A 24,929-nucleotide genomic window follows, 5' to 3' on the forward strand; every position below is an offset into this window, starting at 1 on the left:
AAAAAGTTCTGCCCCTTAGGGCTTCCTTTTCAATATTGTAATGTGTGGTTTTTTATTTATTAATTAGAGCGGGAAACTTTTTGCCCTGTTTTACTCTTTTTCTTTAAAAATTAAAAGAAAGAGGAAAGGGTGGCCCTGCAGCATCTTTTCTGCCTGTTGGCTCTAACCACTCAACAGCTGAGAACCCTGTTACTTGGGGTCTTGTAGCTTGTACATAGGAGACTGAAGTGTATTGTGAGTAGAACCTTAAAATTCACTTTTCCTTTGCCTTGTGTTCTCTTTGTTGGAGCTTGTGTGCTGACTCCTGAGTGTATATTATTAGATGATTGCAAGTGCATACTATTCACCCCAGCATTTGCTGGCTAGTGTGAACAAAATCAAGTACACTATATCATCCCAATGTGTTTTATTTTGTAGCAATATATATATTACTCTTAATTTCACTCTTATGCTTTCTAATATTATTAATACTTAGCTCATTTATGAGTGTTTCAAATGATATTACTGATTTAATGATATTTACTTTTTAAACTTTTGCTGATAAGTAGAAAATTAGGTGATCTTGTAGCATTGGCTTAAATCACTGTGTGTGCATGAAATCAATTCACTTTGAAGAAAACAGTTTTTTTCCTTTTGAAACGAAGCTTCTATTTTCATACAATTGGTCATGCTTGGAGATGCCTGGCCAGCCCCCGAGACCCCAGTTCTGTGTTGCCTTTGTCGCCTGCACAATGAGCTCAGCAGACTGCCAGGCTGCCTGTGTACAGGGCTCCGTGGCCTCCCCAGGCTCAGCCCTGCAGTCTCAGAGAGAGGAGGACCTGGCCCATGAAGGACTGAGGTGATGTGAGGGTCTTTTCTCCATCAAATCTGGCCCCAGTCACCTCATATAATATTTAGATTGTTGTTACCAGTTGGCCACATGGCTTTATTGAAGGCTGTTTTAGTATATTTAGAATTTATTTGGCATGCGTTGGGATTCTTCTTAGAGTGTTTTACTTCCAGTACGGCGGGGAGGGAGTGTCTTGTCTCCCTCCCCGCCGTCTTGAAGTGGCGGGAATGTGTGCGTGCATATGTGTGTTCCCCTTTCTCTTAAGCCCTTGCTGGTTGGTGCAGTCACCCCCCTTCTCACCCTGCCGGAATATTCCTAACTCTCCTTGGGCAGTGTTCCGGTTCCGTGTCGTGGGTTACTGTATGTGCTAGTGTCTGAGTTTTGCTTCTTTTTCATCTTTTAGGGCAGTGTGCAGTTGGGGCTCAGCAGTGCTAGTGGCTGCCCAGATGGAGCACCGGGGGGCCAGCCTTCTACTAGGAAAAATTGGGCGGGATTGGGGGATAGTTCCCTGTGTGGACCTTGAAGTTGTTTGGGATGTGCTGCTGTGCATATCTGGGTTGTGCTGTGGCTTTCTTGACACCGCGGTGGCTCACGCCTATAATCCCAGCACTTTGGGAGGCCGAGGTGGGTGGATCATGAGGTCAAGAGATCAAGACCATCTGGTCAACATGGTGAAACTCCGTCTCTACTAAAAATACAAAAATTAGCTGGTCATGGTGGCGCGTGCCTGTAATCCCAGCTACTCAGGAGGTTGAGGCAGGAGAATTGCCTGAACCCAGGAGGTGGAGGTTGCGGTGAGCCGAGATCATGCCATTGCACTTCAGCCTGGGTAACAAGAGTGAAACTCCATCTCAAAAAAAGAGAAAAAAAGAATCTACTTTCTCATGAAAGAATGTGAACCGGAAAAACAAAATCTTTTAGGAACTTTGAGAAAATGATTGGGTGACAGACTTTAGTATCATGACAACATATTTCGTGTAATCATATCCTTATGCGGTGCTTTGTAAAGTTTGGGTGAAATGTGCATTCATCTCGTGGTTGAACTCATGATTAAACAGATATGGTCAAAATTTGGGTTTCGACTTTGAACTGTAGTGGCCAGTGTTATCTGCCATCCCTCTCCTATACTGATGTTTGTTTCCAAATTAGGGTGTTTAGTTTTTCTAATCACAGAAGTAGTACATATCCTCCATTAATTTTTTTAAAAAATAATCTTGAATTTACAGAGGAGATACAGGTACTGTACAGCTCTTTGTCTGAACCACCTGAGAGTAAGTTGGGACCATGAGGCCTACCTACCCTGGGATATTTTGAAATGTTTACTTACAGACAAGACACCCTTCTTCCTAACCACACCGCAGCCCTCAAGTTCAGGAAATGGACATGAAAGTGTTGCCGCCTTCTGATGAGGCATTGCATTCACATTCCACTGAAAGGATCTAGTTCAAGATCACTGCTGTGGTCAGCTCTCTTTAGTCTCCTTCAAACTGGAATGGTTCCTCTGCTTGACCTTGACACTTTTGATCATTACTGGCAGTTATTCTGTGGTGCCCGTTAGTGTGGGTTTGTTTGGTATTTCCTTTAAATTAGATCTAGGTTTTGCGCCTCTGGCTGGACCAGTACAAGGAGGATGCTGGGTTCTTCTCCGCATCCTATCGGCGGGCGGTGCGGAATTGAGTTAATCCCCTGACTGGTGATGTGCCCATACTTGTTTGATGCAGGTTCTGCCTTCAGGCTTCTCCACTGTGAAATCTTTGTAACTGTTAAGTATATCATAGGGAGATACTTTTGAGATGAAATCAAATTTTCAGTTATCTCAATTTTAATCAGAGTTCAATTCATTTATTTATGTCAGTATTTGGTCCATGGTTTCCCTAGTTAAATTCAGTTGATTCTCACCCTTTTACCGTTATTTTACTTGATGCTCATTGTCCCAGGTTTCTTCCATGAGAGCCCCTCAAGCTCAAGCTCCCGTGTCCCTTTTTTTTTTTTTTTGGAGACTGAGTTTCACTCTTTTGCCCAGGCTGGAGTGCAGTGGTGTGATCTCGGTTCATTGTAGCCTCCACCTCCCAGATTCAAGCAATTCTCGTGCCTCAGCCTCCTGAGCAGCTGAGATTACAGGTATGTACCACCATATCTGGCTAATTTTTTGTATTTTTAGTAGAAGCAGAGACAGGGTTTCACCACAGTGCCCAGGCTGGTGTCGAACTCCTGAGCTCAGGCAGGCCGACCGCTTCGGCCTCCTAGAGTGCTAGGATTACAGGCATGAGCCACCTCGCCCAGCATTTTGTTTGTTTGTTTGTTTGTTTTGAAACAGGTTCTCACTCTATTCAGGCCGCAGTGCAGTGGCGAGCTCTCGCCTCACTGCAACCTCCGCCTCCTGGGTTCAGGCGATTCTCTGGCCTCAGCCTCCCAAGTAACTCAGACTACAGGTGTGTGCCACCATGCCCAGCTAATTTTTATATTTTTAGGAGAGACGAGGTTTCACCATGTTGGCCGGGCGGTTCTTGAACTCCTGACCTCAAGTGATTCGCCCGCCTCAGTCTCCCAAAGTTCTGGGATTACAGTCTATGTGTCCTTCCGATATGTCCTCATTCTCTTCCTTGCTTTGTGGTACTACAGGGAATCCTGAGCTCTTCATGTACCTTCCCTGCCCCAGGCCTTTTCTTTATGCTGTTTCTTCAAGAAGGCCTGCTTCCCTTTTCTGGCAGTTGGTTCTCAGAGAAACAGGGTCTGGGCACCAGCTAGTTTGTTGGAGAGTTACTATACCCCAGGTCCTCTCAGTCGACAGAGCTGCAGAGTGCGTGTATACATACATATATAAAACATACACATATATACATGCATTTGTATTTTTAACACACTGTCTCACTTTTTAATATCTCCATATATTGAAAAACATGAGTTTATTCTAGTGCCCCCATTTCCAACGTAATGCCACAGGGTTTATTCTAGTTTCTCACTTTCCAAGTGGATGACTCCCTTTCCCAACAGTGATGATCCTAGACTGTGTCTCTAACACGTTCACTTCCTTAGTTATTCACCCTATATGGAACGAGGCTCCTCTTGTTGACCTTCCTGCCCAGATGCCTGCTGCTGTCTCATCTCACTCACCTGTTGTCATGAACATCTTCCTCACTCCACTTGGGCTCTGATACCCTAGCTACGTAGATATTCTCTTACGTGGAAGCCCATATCCCCAGTTTCAAAAAAAAAAAAAAAAAAAAAAAATCCAGGTCCTATACGCTCTATTTTTGCACCTTTTTCATTTTCATGTAATATGCAGTAGTCTGTACTTTTTCCAGACGGATACACAAGCCGAGCTGTTGGATTATTGTTAGTGACAGCGCGTTACTGCCTGGTGTCAGTGTCCCACTTAGTATTACCTCCTTCTTGCAGACGCGCACTTGTGTTCTTCCCAGTTCTTTGCCCGTAGCATGCTGTTGTGAGCCTTAGCTTTTACAGCTGTGCTTCTGTATTCTTTTGCAGGCACTTCTGGAGAGTCGCATTTTTGAAGTGTGATTGCTGAATTAGGATTGTATGTTTCTAGTTCTTATGTGTTTTTAAATTGCCTTCTAATTTTACACTTCCTTGATGGTTGAATAGTCCTTTCCTTCCCCCTTACCGTTATAAAAACTTCATGAGCACTTTTGCTCCTCTTTGCTGATCTCATAAAGGGTGCATGAAAATAAACATCTATTCATGTGTTTGTGGGCAATTTTATATTAATTTTCTATGATTTGTGTGTTCATATGTTCTAACCTATTCAGATGTTTTCCAAACATTGAAAAACTCTATTTGTATCTTGAGTTCTGTATTAGTGTTCTATAAAATTCTTATGCTCTGATAGGGTCAAATAAATCAATATCTTCCTTAGTGGTATCTACAGTGTATATTGTTGCAGGCTTTTTGCACCCCCAACTCACAGGTTTTCCCCCTTAATCTTCCAGCTCTTCAAGGCTTGATTGTTTACATCTAGATCTTCAATCTTGTTGAAATTTACTTTAGAGTATGTTGTGAGGTAGGGATCAAACTTTATATGTTTTCAAAAGGGGGGTAGCAAATTGGCCCAATTCCTTGCTGATTTGAAATGGCACTTGTATCAAATAATAAACTCATAGGTACATGTGAGTCTGTTTCATGCATAAAGTGCCTCTTCCTTAGCCAGTTACACCAAATGCTAACCGTGGCTTTGTAGTATGCTTTGCTAATTTTAGTTAAATTCCACTTTTTTTTTTATTTTTAGGTGAATTTGAGAATCCTTGTTACAGTTTTAAAAAAAAAAAATCCTACTGGGATGTTGTGTTAGTCTCCCAGGGGTGCCGTAACAAAGTACCACACGTTTGGTGGCTAACAAAGGAAATGTATTCTCTCTCAGTTCTGGGGGCAGAAAATCTGAAATCTGACAGGGCCACACTTCCCTGGGGTGTAGGAGAGAGACTATTCTTTGTCTCTTCCATCTCCCAGCAGCTGCCCCACAGTACTTGGCTTGTAACCGTGTGGCTCCCACCCCTGCCTCCCTCTTCAGGTGACTTTCTCGTCTGTCTGTCACGGTGGCATTTAGATCCACCCAGATAATCCAGAGTCATCTCCTCATTTTAGTATCTTTCATTTAATCTCATCTGAAAACACCCTTTTTCCAAATAAAGTAAAACTTAACAGATTTCAGGGATTGGGACTCCTGTCTTTGGTGGACATTTTTCAGCTTATCACAGATGTTATTTGGAGTTTGATTGGGGACTTAGATGAACTTGGAAGAGAACAGACAGCTTTTGTGATGAATCTCCTGGCTGAATCTTGGCATCATCTCCATGGTTCAGGCTTCTCGTATGTGTGTGTGTCAAATTTTTGTTTTGCCAACTTGCCCAAACTTGCCTTCACTGTTACTAGGGCTTCACTCTAGTAGAGGGATCGTCCGAACAGGTGATCTGCAAACAGTGGTATTTGTCTCCTTGCTTAATCCTGTCTCTTTAGATGGCCGGTTGGACAGTCTTTGACAATAGTAACATCTGTCATTTTGTTACTTATTTTAATATTACAGTATTAGCTTTTTAGTAAATATATGTTACTTTGGGGAAATATTGTTCATATAGCCATTTGCTGATGTTAAACTCCATAGAAAGTAAATAATATAAGCTGAATTTTATCAGTTTTTTGGGGACTTTTTTTTTTTTTTTAGATGGAGTCTTGCCCTGTCGCCCAGGCCAGAGTGCAGTGGTGTGATATTGGCTCATTGCAACCTCTGCCTCCCAGGATCAAACGATTCTCCTGCCTCAGCCTCCAGAGTAGCTGGAATTACAGGCGCACACCACCACACCCAGCTAATTTTTATAATTTTAGTAGAGATGGGTTTTCACGATGTCGGTCAGGCTGGTCTCAAACACCTGACCTTGTGATCCACCGGACTCAGCCTCCCAAAGTGCTGGGATTACAGGCGTGAGCCACCGTGCTCGGCTGTTTTTTGGGCATTTTTGAAATGGTTGTCTGTCAGCCAGGTATATGTTTATTTGCCCTCCTTTTTTTTAAGACGGAGTTTCGCTCTGACGCCCAGGCTGGAGTGTAATGGCACGATCTCAGCTCAGTGCAACCTCTGACTCTCGGGTTCAAGTGATTCTCCTGCCTCAGCCTCCCAAGAATCTGGGATTACAGGCACCCACCACCATGCCTGGCTAATTTTGTGTATTTTTAGTAGAGACAGGGTTTCACCATGTTGGCCAGGCTAGTCTTGAACTCCTGACCTCAGGTGATCCACCTGCCTCGGCCTCCAAAAATGCTGGGACTACAGGCGTGAGCCACCGCTTCCAGCCTGTTTGTCCTCCTTTTAGCCATAAGTATGTGTTTTCTAGTTTTAAAACTGTATTCCTAGGACAGACCAGTCTTAGTCTTGATGTCAAATTTAGTGATCAATTTATTGGGCTAGTGTTTTGTTTAAAAATTTATGTTTTTAAATGTTAAAAAATGTTTTCCAGCCTGGGCAACATAGCAAGCAAGACCTGTCTCTAGGAGAAAAAATTAGCTGGGCATGGTGGTGTACACCTGTAGTCACAGTGCCTTAGGAGTCTGAGGCGGAAAGGATTGCTTGAGCCCAGGAGTTGAAGGCTGCGGTGAGCTATCTTGCACCACTGTACTCCAGCCTGGGCAACAGAGTGAGACTCTGTCTCAAATAAATACATAATAAAATAGAAATGTACATGTTTGTAAAATAATCTATAATTAGTCTCTGCAACATCTACTCATTGTTTTGGGAAGACTAAACAATGCCCAGAGTTTCCTTTGGGGAAACACTCTTTCTACCATGTATAAGCGATGTGTTTTAGATAGACTGGCTCAGCTGCTTGGGTGGACCTGGCTGGCTGTGGCTCATAGACATATGAGTGGCCCCTTGATTATAGTTATTGGTCCCTAATGGGATCAGAACCCAGTTAATGCCAGTGAGCTACAAATCGTGGGGACCCGTGAGACAAAGATGCTCTCCTTTCCTTGGGAGCTACCAGAAGATATAATTACTGCCATTTATAACACTTCTTATTTCAAAACCAGGCAAAATAATATTGTATCATTGTAATCTTGAGTGTGTGTTCTTTTGTTTTGTCAGACTAGTGAGAATTAATTGCTCTTCAATTGCTTTTTTCAAAGAAACTGATTTTTGTTTTGATTGACCAAGTAGCTATGTTTCTGTTTTTGTTTTTTTGAGGCAGGGTCTCTCTGTCACCTAGGCTGGAGTGCAGTGGTGCAACCATGGCTCACTGCAGGCTCAACCTCCTGGACTCAGGTGATCTTCCAGCCCCAGCCTCCCAAGTAGCTGGGACCACAGGCGTGTGCCACCATGCCAGGCTAATTTTTTGTAGAGATGAGGTTTCTCTGTGTTGCCCAGGCTGGTCTTGAACTCCTGGGCTCGGACGATCTGCCTGCCTAAGCCTCCCAAAGTGCTGTGGCTACAGGTGTGAGTCACTGCACTTGGCCTATTTGGTTTTTTTGTTTGTTTCATTTTTTGTTTCTTTGGAGGCAGGGTCTCAGTCTGTCACCCAGGCTGGAGTTCAGTGGTTCAATCATGGCTCACTTCGGGCTCAACCTCCTCTAATCATGCGATCTTTCTACCCCCAGCCTCCCAAGTAGCTTGGACTACAGGCACGTGCCACCCAGGCTAGGAGTGCAGTGGCTTGATCATAACTCACTGTAAACTTGAACTCTTGGACTCAAGGGATCCTCCTGCCTCAGCCTGTTAGTAGTTGGGACTACAGGTGCATGCTATCATGCATGACTTTTCTTTTTTTTTGTGGAGTTGGGGTCTTGTTCTATTGCCCATGCTAGTCTCAAACACCTGGGCTTAAGTGATCCCAGAGTGCTGAGATTACATGTGTGAGACACTGCACCTGGTCTTACATTTCATCAGTTCTTTTATTTATTTCTTCTAGTTTGGTTTTCACTTTGCATCTTGACTTGAGTGGTTGTCATTTATCTTCATTAATAAAGTTTACAAGTTTGATTCACCCTCTGAGTGTAGCTTTAGCAGCGTTCTCTAGACGTTGAGAAGCGGTGCTCTTTTTCTTTTCTTTTTTTCTTTCCAAGACGGGGTCTTGCGCCAGGCTGAGTGCAGTGGTGCAGCTCACTACAGCCTTCACCTCCCTGCACTCAAGGGATCTTCCAGCCTCAGCCTCCCTGGTAGCTGGAGCCACAGGTGTACACCACCACACCTGGCTAATTTTTTGTTTCCTGTTTTTATTTTTGTACAGGCAGTCTCACCATATTGGCCGGGTTTCTTTTCTTCTTTTTAAACCTTGTTAGGAAAACTTGGAAACATACCACGAAATAGAAGAGATCACATGCCTATCACCCAGCCTTCACCGTGGGCAGTATTTTATCATATCCCTGTCCACTCCCAATATTTTGTATTTTTTATTTGAGTATTTTAAAGCAAATCTCGGTCTTTTAGTCACCTCTAAATACTTACAGCATGTATTTTTTAGGAATTGTGGGCTTTAAAAAAAAACATAACCACAATAACCATACCTAACAACATCAACTATGCCTCGTTAATATTATCTAATATTTATTCTGTTTTTGGTTTTCTCCAAATGTCATAAAAAGTCCTTTTACCCTTTGTTTGTTTGAATCGAAATCCAAAGAAGGGCTCCACATTGCATTTGGTTTAAGTCTCTAAGTCTCTTGGCTCTTTGAAAATCTATAACTTGCAGATTGTCTTTTTTTTTTTTTTTTTAATGCCATTTATTTATGAAGGCAATAGGTTTGTTTGTGCTGTGGAATGTCCCAAGTTTGGGATTTGGTTGACTGTGTTGTGACACTATTTAATGTGTTTCTCTAATCTCATGTTTCCTGTAGCTAGGTCTAGATGCTGAATTGGTTTCAGGGTTTGTTTTGGCGGGGAGGATTTCAGAAATATTCCATAGACTGTGCTTTGTGTTGCGTGTTGAGCAACCAGGTCACATGATGGCGGCTGCAGTGTCGGTAGGCTGGACCTGCAGAGTTCTTTATCAGCCAGTTATCTACTGAGTTTAACGGCCATTTGCTTGCTGCTTGTACCGGTTATTTAGTTGGTGTATTAGTTTCCTCTTGCCGCTGTACCAAATTACAACAGTGTGGCTGAAATGAGTCTAGAGTCTGGGTATCTGGGTGCCCTCGGGGGGCTCCGGAGAGTATCTGCTTTCTGGCCTTTTCCAGCTCGTGGCAGCCATTTTTTGGCTGTGGTCCCCTCCTCTATCACTGATCTAAAGGACACCTGTGATTTCGATTAGGTCTCACCCAGATAATCCAAAATGATCTCCTGTCTCAAGATTCTTAATTCATCTGTAACATATCCAAATCCAGAAATTAGGAATTGAATATCTTAGGAGGCCATTGTTCAGCCTGCAGCTGACAATTACAAAGTGAAGATTTTTCTAATTCTATTCTTATTTAAATAAGATTTCCCGTATCAATTTTGCTGATTCTGAAATGTGGTTCCTGCTGGGGAGAAAGAAGAAATGAATGATTTCTTTCCTTATCAGTGTTTAGGATGCACTGGAACTAATAGTGTGCAAAGTTGAAGTTCATTTCTGTAGCGTTTCCCCCAGTATTACAAACCTGTGGATGTGGATGTGATTGTGCTTTAACCCACGGAAGCCATATTTTGGTGCTTGTAGTATTCCACCCAAGTTGGCTTGCCTCATCTTTGGGTGTGACCTTTGGTCTGTGACTGCTCGCTTGCTGCCTGTCACAGGAGGGTCTTGCACCTGGTCCGTGTTCCGCTCAGACCTAGAGTCGGTCATGTTTCTAAGAAACCCTAGTCTGTTGCCGTGAGACGGTGTTTGGACATCACAGTCAGTTCAGTGTGTGTCACTTTCTTTTGCTAAGATCTTGGTTCTTAATGATAATAACTTGATTACCTATTCAAATTTTGTGACTCTGCTTTTCACCGATTTTGTAGTAGCCAGTGATGCTTCAGCATCTTTTATTCCCTTTCTGGATGGATGTATCCTTGAAAAGTAAAGAGCCTCACATAATACAGAGCTTCCCCCTCCTGCAGATGACTCTCACAAACATTAGGCATGTGCCATCCACAGTTCCCTGTTGAAACACACTTACGGGGTACCTAGTGTGTGAATAATGCATGGCACGTATTTTTCAGACCATATATTCTTACAGTAATGATACTGACATTAGGATATATCCCATTTGGAATATATTGTCAAATTATTGTTTAAAGTTACGTAATTCTCTGATGCTTAGGCCACTGATGTGACATTGTTAGTGAAGTATAAACATGCACTTTTTTAATGTATAGTGAATTTTCACTAACTGAACTCACTCATGTAACCAACATTGAGATAAATAAGTGGACTTTGTTCTTCTCTGACTTNCAGAAATAAAGCAGCAGATTTACAACCAACTGATCTTTGATAAAACTGATAAAAACAAGCAATAGGGAAAGGACTCCCTGTTCAGTAAATGGTGCTGGGAAAACAGGCTAGCCACATGCAGAACGATGAAACTGGACCCTACCTATCACCGTATATAAAAGTTAAATCAAGGTGGATTAAAGACTTAAATGTGAGACCCCAAACTAACAAAATCCTGGAAGAAAATCTAAGAAATACCCTTCTGGAGATTGGCCTTGCAAAAAAGCAATTGCAACAAAAACAAAAATTGACCTTGGGACAAAATTAAACTAAAGAGCTTCTGCCCAGCGACAGAAACTATCAACAGAGTAAATGGACAACCTACAGAATGGGAGAAAATAGTCGCTATGATTTAATAAGGGTCTAATGTCCAGAATCTATAAGAAACTTAAAAAACAAACAACTGCATTAGAAAGTGGGTAAAGGAAAGAGACAGATCCTTCTTAAAAGAAGACACGCCGGTGACCAACAAATGAAAAAATCCTCGACATCAGTAATCGTCAGAGAAGTGCAAATTAAAACCACAGTGAAAAACTATCTCACACCAGCCAGAAAAGCTATGACTAAAAAGCTAAAAGCTAACAGTTGGAGCAGCTGCAGAGAAAAGGGAACACCTACTGTTGGTGAGGATGTAAATTGGTTCAGCAAAGGTGAAGAACATTTCGGAGATTTATCAAAGAATTGAAAACAGAACCACCATTCAACCTAGCAATCCCATTACTTAGTATATATGCAGTGGAAAATAAAGCCTTCTACCAAAAAGACCTGCGTACTTGTGTGTTTACTGTGGTACTGTTCATAGTAGCAAAGACATGGAATCAACCCATGGGCCCATAAATGGCTGACAGAAAAAAGAAAATGTGGTAAATATACACCATGAAATACTATGCAGCCATGAAAAAGAATGAAGGCATATCTTTTGCAGCAACATGGATGGAGAGCTGGAAGCCATGACCCTGAGTGAATTAATGCAGAAACAAAAATGAAATACTGCATGCTATCACTTACAAGTGGGAGAGAAATTTTGGATACACATGGACATAAAGATGGGAATAGACACCAGGGGGTCTTAAAAAAAAAGGGAGGGGCTGGATGCAGTGGCTCACACTTGCAACCTAGCACTTTGGCCAAGGCGAGTGGATCACCTGAGGTCGGGAATTCAAGACCAGCCTGGCCAACCTGGTAAAACCCCATCTCTACTAAAAAAAAAATTAAAAATATTAGCCAGGTATGGTAGCGTGTGCCTGTAGTCTCAGCTACCCAGAAGGCTGAGGCAGGAGGATTGCTTGAGCCCGGGAAGGGGAGGTTGCCGTGAACTGACATCATGCTACTGCACTGCAGCCTGGGCAACAGAGTGAAACTCCATCTCAGGGGCAGTGGGTGGGGGGAAGAAGAGAGGGCGTGAGGGGTCCAAGGACTGGAAAACTACCTGTTGGGCACTGTGCTCGCCACGTGGGAGATGGGACCAATCAAAGCCCAAACCTCAGCATCGCCAAATATATCCAGACAACAAACCTGCACATGTACCTCGGAATCTAAAATAAAAATAGAAACGAGCAAGGAAGAAGGAAATAACAACCCTGGAACAAATCATAAAAGTTATCGCATTTCCTCCAAAAAAGTTTCCAGAGCCAAAGTCACGTTTTTCAGATTTTCTCAGAAGCAACACTCCCGAGGCTGTAAGACTTGCCTGCGTGTTACAAGAGTGGTGGAAACACATCGGTTTATTTTGTGGTGCTGCCCTGGCTCCCATACAGAAACCTGGCCAGGACAACACAGCACTGCAGCTGTGTCAGATGGAGTGGACACAGATCAGTCTCCGCGCCAGGGACAGGGCTCCAGGAGCAGCTGTTACTCTGAAGGGACATGCACAGATCCGGGGGCTTCAGGGTATGAGAGGGGCTCTGCGTCGAGCAGGGGGAGCTGCTGCCATGCACCACACGGAAGCCGTGAGAACAGCGGGGAATACTTGTCATCGCTAAGATCGGCTGCAGAAATCTAAGTCACTGTCCTCTTTCTGAAGGGCACTCTGAGTGGACCCTTGGTGGAATGGTCGTCAGCCACAAAGCAAGAGTGTCAAACTGAGCGTAAAACTGGGCAAAGTTTGTAAATTATAGCCCACGGGCAAGACCTGCTTTTTTTTTTTTTTTTGAGACAGAGTTTTGCTCTCGTTTTCCAGGCTGGAGTGCAATGGTGTGATCTTGGCTCACCACAACCTCCACCTCCCGGTTTCAAGCGATTTTCCTGCCTCAGCCTCCCGAGTAGGTGGGATTACAGGCATGCGCCACCACGCCTGGCTAATTTTTGTATTTTTAGTGGAGACGGGGTTTCTCCATGTTGGTCAGGCTGGTCTTGAACTCCTGCCCTCAGGTGAATCTGCCCACCTTGGCCTACCAAGGTGCTGGGATTACAGGTGTGAGCCACCGCACCCACCTAATCCCTGATTTTTATGGTTCTGAAAGCAGAGCTCTCTCTCATGTTCTGTTCAGATGAGCTTGACTTCCACCCCGTCCCCGTCCCTTCTTTCCTACCCCATCGTTTTCTTCTGTTTCTTTCTGAAAATATAAACAGCCATATGCATTTGTATTTCTGTTTCTTGCAGAAAGGCAGCACACCTTGCACCTGCCGGCTGCCACTGCTCTTTTCATTAACTGTGTACCCCAAAGACTATGCATAGTAGTGTGTGGAGGCTCCTCCGACCTTAGGTATGTGTTTCTTCACTGCGTGGACCCAGCAGGGTGTCTTCAGCCCGTCTGCATGTTGAAGTTGTGTTGCTTTCCAGATTTTTTTTTTTTTTTTTTTATCATTTTATGTTTCACTGTCTCTGCTGTTCAGAGGTGCTGTTGTCCTTCCGAAGTCCATTCATCACACACTTGCAGTAGCTGGAGTTACCTTTTTATCTAATGCCTGAGTTTCCTACCACCATACTCACCCTACGTGGGTGCTTAGTGTCTGCTTGAGGTTTGTTTTAGAGGGCACTCCCTACCTTTGGCACCAGCCATTCTGATCTGCCTCCTTTATTACCGATCTTCATTCTGCTGCCACCCTGGCTTCCTGTGCTTGGCTGCCTTTGGTGCTGCAGAGAAGCTCTTGATCTTCCTGGTGTGATGCTTGTTTTCTAATGGTAGGATGAACAGTTTTTTCTTGTTCTGCCCAGTTTTCTCTCTTTATAGATGAGATATCTAAATTCCTGCTCCCTGGATATGCATCAGTTTCTCTCTTACTTGGTAACGTCTTGATCTGAGTTTGGTACCTCAGCTGTCTCACTTTGCTGGAGGGACATACCTGTGCTTTGGTTGGGATGCCGCGCTGGTACTCCTGCAGTTTAATGTCGTATTCGTCTTTACAGAGACAGTCATGTAAGTAAGATGTCCAAAAGTGAGGCTTAATTTCTTGAGCAGACTCATAGGAAGATAGTACCTGTAGAGATGATGCAGTCCCACCTTCTCGTGAGGTAAGCGAGGAAGCAGGCCAAGTGAAGGGGGTGATGTGCCAAGCAAGTCACCAGGCAGATGGCATACTGCAGCGCCACGTGCTCTACACCTCAAGAGGAGAAAACCTGAAGACTTGGGTTTTCCTGATGTTTCCTTGTTTGTAGAAAAGTATTGTTTCTATTTGGATAGGACTGGGCCCAAGATTAATCTTTCAGATTCTTTGGTATTTCCACCCATGGCATTAGCTAGCGTTGTATCCATAACAGAGTTCTTTACAAACATGAATTAAGTTAACTCTAGCTCATAGAACTTTTCTGTGTAAATTGTAGGAAGAAAAGAATTATCAAGTATAACTTGTTGCCCTAGGTCAAACTTCAAATTATTTTGTTTCTTATAGCTTAATGAGATTTATAGTGAGAAGACTGAAGGTATTTTTGAATTAAAGGACTCGGGGTTAATGGTCCTTCCCACAGCTATTCTGTTCCTATCCTGCCCTTGCTGTCCTCCTCTTCCCAGGAACACCCTTGCAGTTGGGCTGGGGGCCTGCTGTGGGCTCCAGGCCGTCGTGAGGAGTATGTGTGTGCAGGAGCTGCCATGAAACACCTTTCAGCGGCTCAAGGTGGCTGACTAGTGTTACTGAAGCAGGAACAGCTGCAAGAAACAGACCTCTCGAACACCGAACTGGGAAGGAGGGGTGATTTATTTGGCCGGGAGCAAGGTGGCATAGTTGCCTCACAGCCAAGCTCCCCTAACAGAGGAAACCTCTGCCTTTATATATAGGCTTACAACTCTACATGTTACGTTTGAAAGGGTCTTGGGTTTACAGTTTTAGAAAGTACATGTGAGGGGGTCGTGATTTATGAAGTAAGCGTGGGGGTTTGAGCAAGATTGAATGGGAGCAGTAGAGGGCGTTTCTCCGTATGGCCCCCATCCTTAAGATCGCCTGAGTTCTTAAGGGTGGGGTGGTTTTAATCTTTAACTTCCAGGCCAGGGACCTCATGCCTGCTGTGTTTCAACTTTTACTTCCTCCTTCTTTGAGACAAGAGACAGGAAAGAGGGGTTTCTTTCCTCATCCCCACGGCACTTATAGACATCAACAAACCCATGGCTCCTGTCGGTGCATTTCCACCTGGAAGTAGTGGTTTGTTTCTTCAGTGAGTCAAAGAAACTTAAGGTGGAGGAGACCCTAAGGAGTCATGTGAGCTAAATGATCGCCAAGTGGAGAGTGCACTTCACAGTGGGAATAAGCTCTGCCCATTTTTTCCCAGGGTGCTAATTAAGGAAAGCATGCTCACTCTTAAGCGACCCTTTTCTCTATGTTGAGATGAAACGTGTCTTCAGAATTGTTCTTAGTTGTTCTTGGTTGTGCATGCCGGTAACTGGACAGAACTCGGTCCCCCTTTAAATGCTCTCCACATGGTAAAGGATGCTCTCATGTATCTTGTTCCCAGTTCCCAAGGGCTTGAATAGGTTCATGTAAAGTCATCACCACTCCCTCAGAAGGAAATTGACCACAAAACCGTTTTAATTCACATTTCTTGAGGATAACATGGCAATTGTAATAAGAATAACACAGCAGAGAAAATAAATGTTGTGACTGCTTTTCACTGATTTGTAGTAGCTGGTGATATTTGTGGTTTTTTTCCCCTCTCCATGTGGAGGTATCTTTGCTGAAAAGTAAAGAGTCTCATATAATGCAGAGCTTTCCCATTCTGTTGATAACGTTCACAAACTCCTAGCATGTGTCCGTCCATAGTCTCCTATGAAAACACACTTCTGGAGGCACGTGGCGTGTGAGTTTTTGCCATTTTCATGTGCTTCCTTCCTGTCTGCACATTCTGTGACTTCATAGTAGAATCGTCTTTTCATGTCCATCCTTTACCCAGCTGTTCATGTTGATGCTTGTTCAGGATGAGATTCTGCACTTCCTGTCCCTTTTCCATTCTCAATGACTTGAGTTTCCTTCTAGAGAGGTCTTATGCACATACAAACACGTATCTCTCTCTAACAGAGCTGGTTACATGTCAATGTAATACATAGCTTCAGGCCAGGCACAGGCAGATCACTGAGGCCAGGAGTTCAAGACCAACATGGTAAAACCCCGTCTCTACAAAATATATATATATATACACACACGCACGCACGCACGCACGCACGCACGCACGCACGCACGCCAGGCATGATGGGGCACACTTGTAGTCCCAGCTCCTCAGGAGGCTGAGGCGGGAGGATTGCTTGATCCTGAGAGGCAGAGGTTGCACTCATCCGAGATTGTGCCACTGCACTCCAGCCTGGGCAACAGAGTAAGACTCTGTGACAAAAACAAAAACAATTGCTGCCCCTTTCTCGTTCACGACACTGGGTATATGGTTAAAGCTCTCTTAACTGACCTGTTTTGAGGCACAGAGGTTTATTTATTCACCAATCATTTGATATAGGGCTACGAGCTCCTATCTGAAATGGGGCTGGTTGGATTCTGCATATTCTCTCCTTTTTTTATTTTTATTTTTTGAAACAGGGTCTTTCTCTGTCATCCAGGCTGGAGTACAGTGGTACCATTGTGACTCACTGCAACCTCGACCTCCGGGGCTCAGGTAATCCTCCCCCCTCAGTCCCCACACTGAGTAACTGGGACCACAGGTACAGACTGAACACCTGGCTATTTATTTATTTGTGATAGAGACAGGATTTCACCATTGTGAACCTAGGAAATCTGACAAGTCTCAATTATTTTAAAAAGTGTATTTTGCCAAGGTTGAGGATGTGTACCCGTGACACAACCTCAGGGGGTCCTAATGATGTGTGCACAAGGTGGTCAGAGCACAGTTTGGTTGGTTTTATACATTGTTGGGAGACATGAGACATCAGCCAGCATATGCAAGGTGAACATTGGCTCTCTCTGGAAAGGTGGGACAACTCGAAGCAAAGATAAGGAGAATCCAAGTCGGGAGGGAGGTTCCAGGTCATAGGTAGATAAGGGACAAATGGTTGCTATCTTCTGAGTTTCTGATTAGCCTCTCCAAAGGAGGCAGTCAGATATGCATTTATCTCAGTGAGCAGAGGGGAGACTTTGAAGAGAATGGGAGTCAGGTTGGCCCTAAGCAGTTCCCAGTTTGACTCTTCCTTTTAGCCTAGTGATTTGGGGGCTCCAAGATTTATTTTCCTTTTAGACCATGTTGCCGAGGTTGGTCTTGAACTCTTGAGCTCAAGTGATCTGCCCACCTCCACCTCCCACAGTGCTGGGATTACAGGCATGAGCCACCATGCCTGGCCACGTTTTCTTCTTATGTAAATGAAATTCATAATATGTCTTCTAGAATTTTCAGCGTTTATTTCTTTTAAGTGGAACAAAAATTTAAGAAACTCATAAAACAATCAGAATGTAGGATTCTCTGAGATTTTAAAGATTTTCTTCCTAATTGATTTTTTCTTTAAAACAAACAGATCTTGCTCTTTTTCCCAGGCTGAAGTGCTGTGGCACAATCATAACTCACAGCAGCTTCAAACTAGGCTCAAGTGATCCTTCTGAGGAGGCAGAGAGTACTCAGGAGCTACTCTCCTGAGTAGCTAGAATTACAGACATAAGCTAATTGTTTTTATTTTTTAAGGAATGAGGTCTCACTTTGTTGCCCAGGCTAGTCTCAAACTCCTGGCCTCAAGTGATCCTTCTGCCTTGGCCTCCCAAAGTGGTAGGATTATAGGCGTGAGCCACCGTGCCCAGCCATAATTTTTTTTTTTTTTTTTTTACAGAATCTTGCTCTTGTCACCCAAGCTGGAGTGCAGTAGCACAATCTCGGCTCACTGCAACCTCCGCCTCCCAGGTTCAAGCGATTCTCCTGCCTCAGCCTCCTGAGTAACTGAGATTACAGGTGCCCACCACCATGCCTGGCTAATTTTCGTCTTTTAGTAGAGAAGAGATTTCACCTTGTTGGCCAGGCTTGTCTCAAACTCCTGACCTCATGATCCGCCTGCCTTGGCCTCACAAAGTGCTTGGATTACAGGCGTGAGCCACTGCACCTGGTGAGCCATAATTTTTTTAAGGCAACTTGTTTTTCTTAAAATTTCGGTGTGGTAAATTTAATATTCATAGATACATTTCTGTTCACGCTTTCATTATTTCAAATTATTTCTAAATGTAATTATATTAACAAGCAAAACTGGCATAAACAGGTTTCAGAGCAAGTGAAACTGAGTCTTACTAAGCATACATCATCACCGACGGGGCTGATGTTGAGGGCACACTAGATGGTGCTCTGCTCATGGCATCAATTAGTATTTTACTGTCGGGGTGGAGATTTGGTCATTCATGGAGGTCAGTGATAGTGTTTTGTGCTCTACCATCATTTGTTTACCCAGTCCGGTACAGAACCAATGCAAATGTTTAATCTTTTGATTCTACAAAAATGCTACAGTCTACATCAGGCACACTGCAGAGACATTGCAGGTTTGTGATACCACTGCAAGAAAGCCTAACATCCCACTAAAGCAAGTCACATGCGTTTTACATTTCCCAGCACATGTAAAAGCTGTAACGTGTCTAGAAAAACAGTGTGTATACCTTAATTTTAAAGTATCGGTTAAGGCTGAGTGCAGTGGCTCAGCCTGTAATCCCAGGATTTTGGGAGGCCAAGCCAGGCCGATCACTTGAGGTGAGGAGTTTGAGACCAGCCTGGCCAACATGGTGAAACCCTATATCTATTAAAATTTGAAAATTAGTTGGGTGTGGTGGAGCTCACTTGTAATCCCAGCTACTCAGGAGGCTGAGGCGGGAGAATTGCCCGAACCCGGGAGGTGGAGGTCAGAGTAAGCCAAGATTGAAACTGTACCACTGCACTCCAGCCTGGGCAACAGAATGAGACTCCATCTCAAAAAATAGTAATAATAAAATATTGGTTAAGAAATGCTCATGATCTTCCAGCCCAGGCAGCAGAGTGAGACTCCATCCCAAGAAAAAAAAAATGCTGATGATCATTGAGCCTTCAGCAGGTCCTAATCTTTTTGCTGCTGAAAGGTCTTGCCTTGATGTTGATGGCTGCACTCAATCTCCAATAAGAGTGGAGATTGCTACATATTGGGGTGACTGGCAGTTTCTTAAAATAAGACAACAATGCAGTTTGCTGCATTGATTGACTCTTCCACAGAAGATTTCTCTGTAGCACGTGATGCTATTTGATTGCATTTTCCCACAATAGAACTACTTTCAGAATTGGAATCAATCCTCTCAAACACTGCCACTGCTTTACCAACTAAGTTTGTGCAATATTCTAGATCTTTTGTTGTCATTTCAACAATGCTCACAACATTTTCACTGAGCATTTACTTCCTGAGTAGATTCTATCTTAGGAAACCACTTTCTCTGCTCATCCATAAGAAGCAACTCCTCATCTGTTCAAATTTTATCGTGAGATTGCAGCAATTCAGCCCCATCTTCAGGCTCCACTTGTAATTCGAGTTCTCTTGCTGTTTCTGCCACATTTGCAGTTACTTTCTCCACTGAAGTCTAGAACCCCTCAAGGTCATCCATGAGTGTTGGAAGCAACTTATTCCAAACTCTCTTGAATGTTGATATTTTAACTTCCTCTCATGAATCACAAATGTTCTTAATGGCATCTGGAATGGTGAGTCCTTTACAGGAGATTTTCAGTTGACTTTGCCCAAATCCATCGGAAGAATCACTATCTATGGCAGCTATAGCCTTGCAAAATGTGTTTCTTCAATAATAAGACTTGAAAGTTGCGTTAACTCCTTGACCCACTGACTGCAGAAAGGCTGTTGTGTTAGCAGGCATGAGAACATTAACCTCCTTGTACATCTCCATCAGAACTCTCGGGTGACCAGATGCTTTGTCAGTAAGCAGTAATGTTTTCAAAGGAGTCTTTCTGGGCAGTACATTTCAACAGTGAGCCTAAATATTCAGTAAATGGTTCTGTAAACAGATGTGCTGTCACCCAGGCTTTATTGTTTCATTTATACAGCACAGGCAAAGTATATTTAGTGTAATTCTTCAGAGCCCTAGGATTTTCAAAATGGTAAATGAACATTGGCTTTTTTATTTTCCCCCTTCTTTTTTGAGATGGAGTCCTCCTCTGTCACCAGGCTATAGTGCAGTGGCGCAATCTCGGTTCACTGCAACCTCTGCCTCCCCGGTTCAAATGATTCTCCTGCTTCAGCCTTCTGAGTAGCTGGAACTACAGGCGTGCACCACCACGCCCAGCTAATTTTTGTGTTTTTAGTAAAGATGAGGTTTCACCAAGTTGGCCAGGATGGTCTCGATCTCTTGACCTCATGATCCACTAGTATCGGCCTTCCAAAGTGCTGGGTTTACAGGCATGAGCCACCGCGCCCGGCCAGAACATTGGCTTTAAAGTAACGTCTCTGACTGCACTAGCCTCTAACAAGAAAGTCAGTTGCCTTTTGAAGCTTTGATGTCAGGCCTTGACTTAAAGCCACCTGGCTATCATAGATGGCATCTTCTTGCACTGTAAGGCTGTCTCATTTATACTGAAAACCTGTTCAGTGCAGCCACTTTCATCAGTTAACTGAGCTAAATCTTCATGACTTGCTGCAGCTTCTCCATTGGCACTTGCTGCTCCACCCTGTACTTTATGTTAGACAGATGAGTTCTTTCCTTAGACTTCATGAACCAACCTCTGCTAGCTTGAGACATTTTTTCCTGCAGCATCCTCAGCCCTCCCAGCTTTCATGGAATTGAAGAGAGTTAGGGCCTTGCTCTGGATTAGGCTTTGGTTTAAAGGAATGTTGAGACTTATCTTCTAGCCAGATCACTCAGACTTTCTCCTTATCAGCAATGAGGCTGTTTCTCTTTCTTACCATTTGTTAGTTCAGTGGAGTAGCAGTTTTCCTTCAGCCTTTTTTCTTTGCATTCATAGCTTAGCTGTTTGGTGCAAGAGGCCTCGCTTTTGGCCTATCTGAGCTTTTAACATGTCTTCTTCACATGCCTTTTTAATCATTTCTACCTTTTGATTTAACATGAGATGTGACTCTTCCCTTCACTTGGACACTTAGAAGCAACTGTTGGGTTATTAATTGATTTCCCTTCAATGTTATGTCTAAGGATTGGGAGACCTGAAGAGAGGGAGAGAGATAGGAATGACCAGTCAGAACACACGAAACAGTCAGTTCTCTGCCTTGTGTGAGCGCGGTTCATGGCACCCCAAAGCAACTGAAGTAGTAACGTCGAGGATCACAGATCGCCATAACAGATATAATGACAATGGAGAAGTTTGAACTCTTGCTAGAATTACCAAAATGTGTTGTTGGAAGAATGGCTTGGAAGGACCTACAGAGTTGACAAAACCTTCAACTTGTAAGAAACAATGTCTAAAAAACCCAAGTAAGAGAAGCATAGTAAGCTGAGGTGTGTCTCTATCTTTGGGCACATGTGTGAGAAATTCTTAGAAATGAGAAGTGCTAGATCAAAGAATATTGATACTTTAAATCTCAGTGTATAATCAATTACGTGTGCTCTCCAAAGAGATCACACCAGTTACCCTCCAGCCACTGTTTTCTCAAACCTTTTTTGAGTCATCAGATCTTATTTTTGCCAAACTGAGAAGAAATATAGAATCTTACCCTACTTTTTACTTGCATTTTAAAATACAAATTGAATAAATATTTCCATAAAGGGTCTGCTTGTATCTTTTGCCCATTTTTTTAAAATGGGTTATTAGAGTCCTTGAAGAAATACCGTCAATTTCCCGCACTCCTCTCTCCCCAGAAATCTCTGAGCTTGCGCGTGTGCCGCGTTTGCGTTTGCGGTCGAAGAGACACTTTCGTGACTGGGAAGACACATTTTGCACTTTTACCCAATGTAAATTTATTCATTAAACACAAAAGATTTGTAACACGTGATTTGAGTTTTTTTCCCCTTACGGTTGTTACGTAAAGTTTACTAATGAGAAAAGCTCCCTTGTCAAAGTTTATAGTTGAGCTTTGGTTTGAAAATGCACTGTGTAGCACTTCTGTTCAATAAAAATAAGAGCCACATATGACCTAAGATTTTCCAACATCAGCCTTAACAATATAAAAATAAACAAGTGAAGTTAGTATTGTTTCACCCAATATAAGATACTATCATTTTACACGTAATTCATCTTAAAACTAATAATGTTTTTCATTATTTTTTTTTGTACTAAATCTTGAAAATCTGATGTGTATTTTAGAGTTACAGCACATATCATTTTAAACTAGTCATGTCTAAAGGCTGTAGCGACATGTGGCCAGCACCGCTCAAAGAGTCATCTGTTTCATTTCTATGAAAATCCATTAATTTATTCTTTTGGACCTAACATTTGTCCTGTCCTCTTTTTATTATTTTTTTGAGACAGGGTCTCACTCAGTCAACCAGCCTGGAGTGCAGTGGCGCTCCAACTCATCTCAGCTCAGTGCAGCCCCCACCTCTCAGGCCCAAGTAGTTTCCCACCCCAGCCTCCCAAGTAGCTGGGATCACAGGCACCTGCCACCATGCCCGGCAATTTTTTTTTTTTTTTTTTGAGACAGAGTCTCACTCTGTTGCCCAGGCTGGAGTACAGTGGTGCCATCTAGGCTCACTGCAACCTCCACCTCTTGGGTTCAGGTGATTCTCCTGCCTCAGCCCCCTGCTGGGATTTCAGGTGCATGCCACCATGCCTGGCCGATTTTTGTATTTTTAGTAGAGATGGGGTTTCACCATGTTGGCCAGGCTGGTCTCAAACTCCTGACCTCAGGTGATCCGCCCGCCTCGGCCCAGGTGCTAGGATTGTAGGTGTGAGCCACTGTGCCCAGCCCCTGTCTTCTTTTTTAAGAAAGAAAATATAAATTGTATTTATCTGACACATGTTCCTTAGTTAGGCTCTAAGTAAATATTATTCTTTACTCAGCTGTATAAATATGTGCTGATTATTTCTGTATTTGTAAAATTAATTTAGTGGAAGGTGGTGAGTTTAATGGAATTAAATGTGAGCATTCCCAAACAGTGAGATACCTGCTAAGGGCAGGTTCTTTTAGATATTGTTTTCCTTGATCTTTTTAAGAACATGCAGAAAAGGCCCCAAAAGCTTACAATTGTGAATTGCAAAAGTTGAGTTCTTAAACAACTAGCCAACGTGACCCAAATTTTATCTGAGCAAGATTCTGAAAGCAGGTATCCTGGCAACAAGTTTGCTGTTCTTTATATAATTTGTTCTCATTATAGGTACCTGCAATGACTCTGATAAAACACAAGTTCCATATTTTCACCTTACCTAGAAATACATGAATCAAAGAAGTAAGCCAGAGAACAGTGTCACTGAAGAATATACTAAGTTACCTTTTCTGTTACTTCCTGAAAAGTAGTGAAACTGACAGAATTAGTTAGTGGAGAAAGAACAAGGCAAATCTACAAGGAACCCCAGGCTGCGGTGCTTCTTTCCTCTATCTGAACTTTCGTGCTGCTTTGTTTTAGGCCTGGGAGTTGAATGTAATAATACATACTGTGATGTATCAGTAGTAAATAGATGTGAGCAAAAGCAAAGTTGTTCGTTATTAGAATGTGCTACAAGTCAAGTTAAAGTAAATATAAATAAGCTTAATTATAAAACTATTTATGCTAATAAAAATGTAACATGAGCCACATACAGTTTTAAATCTTCAGCTGTCAAATGGGATGAAAACATTTCTTTGACCTGACTTTGACCACCACACTCAGTATGGGAGTGTAAATTGTGCTAAACTTAGCCCCCATCCCGTGGTGCTAATAACTTCCTGTAAGGGACAGTGCTCCTGAGCAAGTGGTGGGTGCCTGTCCTCCACAGCTCTGCTCCCACAGCCTTGGAAATGAGCCCTGGTCTGCTGCTGCTCCTCACCCCTTAGCATGGCATCACTTCAGTGAGTTCCTGTCATGTAATTAAAGCAAAGAGAGGAATAGGTTGCATAAATTGTGTACCTCAGTTTATCCGTGTTTATCCTTTGACAATTAGGTTCTTAAAAATTTGTTGACTATTCTTAGCAGTGCAGTTGTGAGCATTCTTGTACTATTTTCTTTTTCCCACGTGGAAGAGCTTTTTCCTGAAGTACGTCTCTAGAAGTGGGATTGTTCTCTCGGAGTATTTGCGTCTAAGCCTTGATAGGGCTTACGAATGGTGTGAAATAAGGACTTTGTTTTTCTGTCCTTCTGTAGATAACTAGTTTTCCCAGAGCCATTGATTGCATCATCCATCTTCCTGCTGATCCACACAACCACATCTGAGGTAGGCAGGTGATGTCTGTGTCTGTGGTGTCCGTGTTGGGCCCCCTCCTCTGCTCCCTTGTGCTCTGTGTCTGTCCCCAGCACCAGCACCACAGTCTGAATTACTGTTGGCTGTACAGCCTGCTGCTGGAGAGAGCAAGCCCTCCTCCACGTTTTCTTGAGAGTCGTACTGGCTGTCCTTGGTCCTTCATCTTTTGTATAAATTTTGTTGTATAAATATAATTGTATATCTTAATATTCTAAAAATGGTGTAAATTTTTTTTTCCAATTCAGTGTTTGTAATGCAAGATTATAAAAATTGCATATAGGAAACTTGTATAAATAAAAATTGTATAAAATCTGGTTGTAAAATTCCATACACACACATATCTTTTGGGATTTAAGTTATATTTGCATTGAATTTCTAGTCTAATTAGGGGAGGATTACTATCCATGATTAAGTCTTTCTTTAGATGACCATGGCCTGTCTCCATTTATTTAGGTCGTTTCTGTATTTTGACAAAGGTTTTTATAATCTCTATAAATTACATTTTTTTTTCTTTTTT

General features: G+C 42.9%; 1 protein-coding gene across 6 annotated transcripts in view; it reads left to right on the plus strand.

Annotated features, from left to right (window-relative positions):
• LOC108290801 (high density lipoprotein binding protein) overlaps positions 1–24,929 on the plus strand; it is a 90,112-nt gene that overhangs the window by 13,874 nt on the left and 51,309 nt on the right. The window lies entirely within an intron of this gene.

The sequence above is a fragment of the Cebus imitator genome, unplaced genomic scaffold (genome assembly GCF_001604975.1).
Source record: "Cebus imitator isolate Cc_AM_T3 unplaced genomic scaffold, Cebus_imitator-1.0 Scaffold443, whole genome shotgun sequence".
Lineage (NCBI taxonomy): Eukaryota > Metazoa > Chordata > Mammalia > Primates > Cebidae > Cebus > Cebus imitator.